This window comes from Lethenteron reissneri, chromosome 30, assembly GCF_015708825.2.
Source record: "Lethenteron reissneri isolate LAM-NWPU_2019-01 chromosome 30, ASM1570882v1, whole genome shotgun sequence".
Taxonomy (NCBI): domain Eukaryota; kingdom Metazoa; phylum Chordata; class Hyperoartia; order Petromyzontiformes; family Petromyzontidae; genus Lethenteron; species Lethenteron reissneri.
Window position 1 is genome coordinate 2,254,971 of NC_083808.1, and position 9,857 is coordinate 2,264,827.

The window sequence follows — 9,857 nt, forward strand, 5'->3', positions numbered from 1 at the left end:
AAGGGTAAAAAAACAATTATCATATTTTGCTACTGGCAAAGGAAGTTCAAATGGTGTAAAACTGTAAATGTTAGGTTGTGTCACTTCAAATCCGGTGGGTTTGTGTGTGGGCCCTGTCGTTCTTTCCGGAAGGTCTTATAATCCGGTGTTTCAAAACGTACAGACGTCGCAATAAGTTTTTTTAAACTTATCAAGTTATTTCTTATTGCCAGTTTCAGATCATACGCGAGTTTTTTTTTTATAAAGATAAACACTTAACATGTTTTGTAACTTCCCTCAAATATTGCACATGGCCTAACGCTTGATTCTGTTAATTTATCGCAATTCACAGCGGCGATTGCATAAAATTGTTTATTTGAATCGTCTTGTTTCGTTATTTTTGTACCGATTTTTCTAAACCCATTTCATTTTGTTAAACAGGTGAGAACTCCCAAGAGACCTGATACATGCAAGAGTAACTGGGTATGTGTGTGTATATATATCACTGAACACACAAGGTGTATAACAGGCTAATACTGTAGACCATGATTCGCATGTGCAGTCCTATTGTCAATCCACTGCTGGATTGTTTTGCGTGTCTGTGTCTGCACAAAGTGTCAGATCTTCAGAGTGACTTGGGAATGGCCTCTCCCTCAGACAAAGAAGATGGGTCCACAGCATTCGTGATGAGTGATATATGCATTGTCTTTAAAACTAATTGGCCTACACCAGACTTGGGTGCCTTACCACAGGTATCTATTTGTTAGTTGAAAATCTTAACACCTGTTTTATTTCCAGAAAGTATAAAGCCTATTCATATTTTTTCATGGCATCCATCCTCCCTTTAGCATATCCACATTTCTCGCACCTCCTTCCCCAGTAGCGATTCTTGGACCCAAATAAAGGGGATACTTCAGGGAGAGACCCATAGTTATACCCTCAACGCAAAGGTGCTGAAGGTCAAGGTGCCAACCATAATTGTTCGCTCTCCCAACGCTAGCAGAAAAGTCTTCACTCGGAGGATCTCAAGAGAGTCCCCCTTCACTGGATCGTGTTTTGGTCTACTCTTCCACGGTGGCCAGACGTCTCGAAAGAGGTGGGGCGTTACCCACCCATTACCCCACCACACGCGAATTGTTGTCAAATCGACTTCGACCTAACAACTGTGGTTGTACCCTTTTATGTTGCTGGATGACGGACAGGCAGAGGGATTTAAGAAACCTGCACCGTTTCAACCGCCACGCCGGGAGATCGAATTGAAGAGGTGACCCCTTGAACTACAAGCCCAGCGTGCTCATCGTGAGGAAGTCGAAAGTGATTTCCTGCTCTTAATGAGCATTGAACTAGTGGTAGAAATTCCACATTCCAGTTTGTAATTACGAAACTGCCAGACCTGGGAGTTTGGAAACTGTAGCCCACGGACAATATCTTCTGACTAGCCTTTTGCCCGTCCAAGGATGGGTGTATTGCAGTAAATCTGAAACTTGCAACTTGATATTAATTGCATCAATTCGTGTGCAATTTGTAAGGTCGTGGTGACACAAACTTAATTCATTTAAAGGTTATAATCCCTTGTTGATCAGGACATCCTTTTTACTTCTATGTCTCAATAGCGTGACGTGAGGGTTCTGCCTTTGTAGTGAGGGTTGTAAGTTGACGCTGAGGGGTGGGGGGGGGAGGAGACGCCTCGCCCCCCCATGTGGAGTGACGTCGTCGGCTAATGAGTATTAATGAGGGAGGGTCCATGTGGAGGACGTCACCTGTTCATGATTATTGATGAGGGGGGCTGGCCGACGTGGAGTAACGTCACGTGCGGGACACACAGCCATTCTTGGCTCATTATCTGATGATTTGTGACTTCATCTCATAAGGGCATGCAGCGACTTGAGGCCTCCCACTCAGAAATACCCCGCAAATCATATTTAACCATCACTGCAATCATCTTGGCCGCAATAATCAAGTACTAGAGGGGGAATCTTTTCCATTAGGTAACAAAACTACTTATAAGCTTAGTGCGCTCAATCACTTCCCTCATTGAGAAAGAGACCCTTGTAATGTCAGAAGTGAGTGAGGTGTGTTTTAATGTGCGGACCCGCGAAAGGTGTGTGGAAGTCCTGGTCATCAGTGAGTAAGGAAATCGTTTCTCACCCCTGCTATAAGCGCAGAAAACACTTTAAGGCCAAGTGTCAACTGCAGCTGCTGTATTATCCGGTCGATGGAAGTGATGAGGTGCAATGATCATTAATATCATTCAACATTGACCCTCTAGCTTCAACAATAGTTTTCCCCCATTCACCCAGAGTAGCCTCAATGGGGGGGGGGGGGGGGTGGCACTGATGGCACTGCTGTTCATTAGTAGAGGGCACACACACCCGAGTAGGTGCTACATTGCTCTTACCCCTGACCACCCAGTCTGCCGAATGAATTATTGATCATTGCCCCATCTGCTGCTGGCCCAAGACGCTGAACTGAGTCATGCGCTTTCACTTTTGGGGCCAAGGGTGAAGGTGATTCACAGTGGAGGCTAAAGGAGCATTCCGCACATCCTCAGGAATTGAACGGTTGTCAGTTCGTCTTATTAGGCTGCCTCGGTTTGGCTGCCAAAAGCTTGGGTAGTTGCCTACATTCATATGGAGTCCATAAGAATTCGTTATTCTGCAAGTCTTGCTTTTTGAGTGCATGTTTGTCCTTTTATACAATACTGTATTTATTGTGCATTCACCTCTGTAGGTGTGGGAACTTACCAGTCAAAATGAACACTCACACCTGCAATGCAAGTGATTTATACAGCCTTAATCCAAGGTAAGCGTAAACCTAATATACATTATTATGGCGCGGTATAGCATGTACATTACCAAAATGATCACTTCCTAATTACCAATTATTTTCACTCACTGATTAAATGAAGACTAATGACCATTTCTTCGTGATTATTTTAAACAATCATTCACGCTGACTACCTATGTTTTTTTTATCTAGGAGGGAATCTTCACCTCGTAATGCATTATCCTGCCATGACAGTATGGTGTCAAGGGAAACCTATTAATTTTGCCATGATATTTTTTTAAATAAAAAAAACGTGTGAAGATATATATGTGCATGCACAATTGTGTAACAATTCAAGACGTGACAAAATAGGCAGCGGTGAGCCCATCGTATATCTTTAAGGGGGACAGGGGTGGCGATCTATGCAGTCGCTAAGTAAACAGTCTCTATGATGATAGACTGAGCTTCCAGGGTGGGGGTGAAATTTGCTTTGAAAGAGAGACTTTTCCCCCTCCACCCCACATGGGACACCATCTCCAAACCATTTTCAAGCACAGTATCTGGAAAAAAACGTGTATACTTTAACACATGTAGGTACATCATAATCTAATCTGACACAATTGTGAGTGCCAATTAAATATAAATACTCTGTCGACAAATACAGAATTATCAAATGTGGTAAGTACTGCTATCAGAATGTGAATGAGTTTTTTTAGTTATGGATTTACAGTATATAGAAACGTTAGGCTCTTGTCTAGCAGTCGAATGACCATGGCGTATTATGATCTTTATATATGCTGCATGTCATGTTCAAAGAGGCATCTTAATATATTTTAGTAGGTATAAATTAAATATGTTTCCATAGATATATCATAGGACCTCCTTTGCCAGTACCAAAATATGAGAAGAGGGTTTTCCCCTTTTATCTGGCAACAAAACAGGTGTTAGGTTGTTAAAACACCAAACTGAAACCTTTTACAAGGAATCATGTCAGTATTCATCAAAATAATTGTGGTCAAAATGCCAACAAAAAACATACTCTAATAATATAGATCCCATGAATGTTAATTTATTATAGCCTCTACGGAGGTCACAATATATGTTTCTCCACTGTAAACCCATATTTACTGTTGATGGTGGTATGGGTTTAAAGGAAAACAATTACACATACTTTTAAGACCATACTACTATGTCAGAAATATCAAAGGGCTGAGTTGATAAAAACAAAGTACGATTTTGATTAGACATTCGTGCAATTTTGTATAATTTCCACGAATATATTTTAATATATGGCAACTGCTATATAAGCTCCCTCGGCTCAAACCAGTATGACATCAGGCTAAAATATAAAGTTAACATCCCTGTGTAAAATTGCAGCTGCACTGGAGTTTTGAAAGGTATTTATTATTGATTTCTCCGTTATGATCAATAATACATCTAGTGCAAATGGGTTGAAATTGGATGGGCTGTCAGGTTGGGTGAGATTGAAGGAATTGCTTGTATTTTTACCATTTTAAATGATTGATTGTGAATTATCCGAGAGCAGCCATAACATGCATTACAATCATATTTATTTCTAGAGTCTTTAGAGGTCTGCCAGTCCAAGCTTTGATTTGTGGCCCTTCAAATCCCTCTGAAATATTGTTCAAACCCACGTGATGTGGTTGGAAATATTTGCGGCAATAATAAACCATGAAACAGAACTCCAGGCAATAATGGTCCAATTACACAGTTCCTTTAGAAGTTAAAACTGGAGGAAACATTTAGAACTTTAATGGGCCATTTATATTCCTCGATAACAGAAAACATGAAAATGAAAAATATACGTATATACATTACAGCATCTAATCAAATACATTGACTACAGTTACGTTATTTTAACAAAAGTACAGTTCACCTACGGTGTGTTTGTCATGATCACTCATTTTAGCTGTTTAACTCGAATTCAATTGATTTTATACTAATGAGCATGCATCAAAACTTGTGTTTGAGAAGCTATAATGTACATAATATCATAATATTAAAAAAAGTATTTGTTTTAATCCACGAAGTCCTCAATATCTCACAGTGCATTTCTCTACATATCCATTGCCCAAGACATGCAATTTTTTAAATCTCGGGACAATGTTATTGTTGAATGTGCCGAGTTTTTGTTCAGTGCATTGTGTTTGTCCACATGCAAGTTTTAATATATGGCTCATGAAATAGGATCGACTGCAGATCAGACTAAACGAATTAGACATCACAACAGATAATTAGAAAAAAAAGAATCAGTTCTTGAATTTGTGATTCCTGTACCTTGACAAGTCATAAAATCACGGTGTGGATGTTAGTAAAATTGACAAGGCTTCACGTTTCCTATTATGTGTGTCCCTCACATTCATCCAACTCCAGCAGACTCGCTCTGAGCCTGAGGCATGAGCCTCCAAGCAATTACTCGAGCCAGGGGGACTCCCAACTTCTCTTCAATTCCCAGAGCATGGTGGAAGCTCAGGCCAGCAATATGTACTGTCTGCCATCACAGATGGAGGTGAGCAAATAGTTAAAATTGCTCCGGGTTGCTGAAAGCTGTAAAAGTATTCATGTTTATCTCTGGCAGTCTCGCGAGGGAATTAAGGCATCATATGCCTGCGTGATCATTATTATTTCTGTTGAAAGGCAGTGTAATGTAGTTAATGTTAATGGGAATTATCCAGAAATGAATTTATTTGCATAATAAGTAAAAAAAAATGAAAGCAAATGATCTGTTACAAAAAAAATGACATTTTGATGTACCTGGAAGTAAAATTGCTAAAATTTGTGGTCGCAATGGAACATGAATACTCTGCTTACTTGGCTATTAGTATCTCTGAACCGTTATATACCAATATACAATCTCGCTTGGTGGCATATGCTTGGTATCCATTTACTAAATTAATCCTACAGAGGACTTTTTAGTGAAGGATATATACTTTGTGAAGGTAATTTTGGTTTGCGACACTAGTTTGCAATCATAGTGTGCAATTATAGTGTTGTTTTTGTCTGCATTACTTACCCACAGGCTTTTTGCCTCTTCCATTGTACAGTCACAGGTGATGTCAATAGATTTGTCTTTTGTACAACCTTTTAATACTGAAGTGCATCTGTAAACAGATGGCAGTTTAATTAAAGTCTGTGCTACAATTGCATATTATGAAGTGCACATTTTGCAATAGATGTTGTTGCTGTCGCACAATCAAGTTTATATGCATGTGCATATTATTTCTGGTGCATCAGAATTAAATTGGTTAGTAAATGTGTTACACGCATGACTGATTATGCCACTTTAACAGGCAGCTCCAACTAATGCTTTGGGGACACATGTCCATGCTAACAAATAGCACAGGAAATGCACAGTGTAAGCACTGGCCTTCTGTAAGATACCACAGGGCAGTGTAATATTTGATGACAGTGATAACAAATGTATAATGGTGATTAATAAATGTATGGTTTCCTGCAATGACTTGTATTTAAACCGGCAAATTTTGTGACAGTCAATCACGAATGGTGGGGTTATACAGGATTATGCATATACAAAAAATATGCAGAACCGATTAGATTATTTCATATGGCAAGAGCCGAGCACATTTTTCCCCCACAAATGCAGCATAGCAAATAACATAGTAATCAGATTTCTTCACTTTAAATCAATCATTCTTTCTGAGAACATGTTCATAACTCCCGTGTTACTGACTGCAAGGTCGTGGCATAGACATATTTTGCCCCGTGGCCCTGGGATCTGAGCTAAAAATATGCAATCGCTGCCTTGGGAATAAATTTATCCAGGACTACAGGTAGGCCAATTAGCAGTCAATTTTGGTATCAAGTTGAAGCTCTATTCTGCTAGGTAAAAGATGTCCATATTTGGCATTTAAGTCGGTAGTCTTATAATTTAAGGTTGCCAATATTCCAATCGCCTGTTCATAGCAAGGCAAATGTGTATTTTGTTTATTTGGTTTTATCAGATAAAAAAAAAAAATTCTAGTGTAAATCATTATCCTCAGCAGCTATGAACTGCTGTGACTTTAATGGTAAATCTGTATTATTGCAGGTGTATACTAATGCAGAAAAACAATGAATTGCAGTACATGGTCTGAATAGCTTTTGTGTTTGTACTTTTCAGTCAGAGCCTTTCAAGTACCATGACAAATACAAGTCCTTTGCACTTTTCCACGGTGCAGAAGGCAAGGAAATTGCGTCCATTTACCAGGCACAGGGGCAGCTGCCAAAACAATCTTCCAACTATGTTGAACAGCTGGAGTATTTAAAGATGATTTCAAAAGAAAATGAGAGAAGGTATATATATATATACTTGATTTGAAGCTTTCGTGACTGCAGGAATTTACCAGTCTTGCTGGGTCTTTCTCTCCCCCTGCCACCGCGGGGTGGATTTCCACACAGCTCTCTCATTGACATGCTAATTTCTCTGCTCCAGCAGACCCACCTCTCTCTCTGCCCCCCCCCCCTCTTTCCCTATTTAAGACCACGACACAGAGGCATTGGATCACTATGTGCCTATGTTGTGTCTCTCTCTCTGTGTCTGTCTCCGTGTCTGTGTTTTGTCTCTCAAATTTAGTTCTACCTGATGATGATTGCTTGTGTTGCATTCGAAACGTCGTATTATATTATTTAATTTATTTATTTTCTACGTGACTTAACCGAAATAACCAAAGAGTAAGGTATATATAATAATGCACTTTTGCCATGATCTGTGTTCATATAGCAACATGCCATTAACCTGTGGCATTGGTACCATGGTGATGTTTAAGGGTTTTAGCCATTAAGTTATGCAAAGCATTTTCTCACCTTGAGCAATCCTTATGGTTTCACTTGCCTTCACAGCCCAGCTGACATTTTGCAGACATTTTGTAGTTTCTAATTTGAACACGAAAGTAGTATGGCCATTCTGGAGTTTAAAAATATATTTTTAATGTTTCCTGTATGCAAATTAGCTCACCCACAATTCTATGCGAGTGAAACTTCCCTCGTCCACATGGATGTGGGTGAACTTTTATCCTTTTATCATAGCCTTTTAACAGGATTAATGGAACACTTTCGGAAGATTACTGTGTGACTCATTCACAGATGCCTGTTTCCATAAGTGCAGCAAAAATATTTGTTTGAAAAAAGCTCATTGGATGAACAGAAACTTACCCATTAGCATTTCCTCAAAACTTAGCCTGCAATGTATTTTGCTATAAGGTAATGTGAAAATTACAATGATGAGTATTTTGTCTGCTTGTGCACCACTGCAAATACAATTCCCAAATTTTATTTGAACTCATCTTCTTTGCTTCTAGGGAAAACTTGGAGCACATTTTGTTGGTTATAAGCAACATGGAACAAAAGGTAAAAATACATGTTTTTATATGAAAATAAAATTCATACTTGATATCCACTGTGGGGGAGCAGTGGAACATAGTATAAACCTGGTTATCTGTTTGATTCCCAGCCATGGATAACATCAATGAAGAATATCAGTATTGGTCATGGCACCCTCTCCACCAATTTGTACTGACCAGTGTGGTCAAGTTTCGTCAAGCAAATTCCTATGACCAACAACATGGAAAGACCTTCGTCCACTGAAAATGTCACCGGCATTCCATATCCAAATTTGCATCAGGATAATTTCGTCACAATGTTGCCATTTTAAATAATAACATTCAAGAACGCGTTTGTACACCAAGGTGATTGTACATTTGAGGGTAAAAAAAAAAGTTAATAGCCAGAATCATTGTCTTAAAGACATTAAATAATGACAATGCAAAGCTTCATGACATTACTGTATAATCCAAATAAAAAACCCTGCATAAATTATTTTATAGAGCCTTGTCGTTACATGCCAGAACAGCGCCATCTGCTGTTATCCAGCCTGGCTTTGAGCATCCAGTTTATGTGCTTGTATATTTGTGAATTCAGAAAACTCACTTAAATTATTAGCTCTTAATTGTTTTATTAAGAATTTTGCTTTGGTAAAAATAGGTTATAAAGATCGTACACAAAAAAATGTATGTCTAAAATGAAATCCCAAAAGCGAAAATGGCTATAATCTTGGTCTGCTAGTGCAAATTTAGGATACATGAAAAACTGCCCTTTTTACCCCCTTGTGTCCAATTCATGTCACATGCATTTGCCTGAGGGTCACCTTGCTGAGGAGTTTAAACAGCACGATGCTTTTGTAAAGAATAATTTACAACCTTTTTGACAAAATTTGTGAAGTTGCTGTATGTGGAGATTGATCATACTTCATATTTATCGTCATCACAAGTTGGTAAACCGAGGGGCTGGTTAGATATCTCTCAAAACTGATGTTAGGAATAAAAAGTAGGTTTGTACATTCATTGTGCAGTGCACGATACACCTCGGCCACCAAATCACTGCCACTTTTCCAAGCCGCATGCTTTTCTAATTCTTGGGATGGTCGGTCATATGCTTCTGTGATTATCTTCAGAAATTACTTTACTCTTTTCAAATGTTTAATTTTCACAATTTAAGTGCTCGTTTGCTTGCATTCCTGATTGTCAGATAAACGAACTTCAAACCTGAGCTGACGAGAGAGCGGGAGAAGAGAGAACTGTTGTACTCCGGAATATCACAGATGAACAATCTGCTGCAGGGACTTGAAACCAAAGTTGTCAAGCACAATGAGATTCTGGGAGAAGTCCTAAACCAACAGGTAATGATAAATGGAAACTTTCAGAATCACCAAAATAACTTTCACGAATTCCAGAGTCGTCTGCTGGGTGGGCAGGCACACTTCGAAGCACACATGAGTGAGCTCCACGAGGAAATCAAAAGCGTAGCAGCAAACCAGAAAAACTTGGCATTTCAACACGGCTTTGCCCAAACCAACCGTGCTTTGTCCACCGAGCAACCAGCCAGATGCATGCCTCAGGTAGTGTATGGTAATAAAGTGGAGAAAGTGGATCCAGTTACAGATGAGAAAGTTACAATGGAACTGAAAGAACAGGTGTTTCCGAGAGCTGTCAAGAGATTGAGTTCACAGGCGCAACCTACTAGGACACTTATCAATCATTTGTGCTTAGAAGACAATTCGGATGACGATTCTGATGACGAGGGGTATCCTCTTCGCC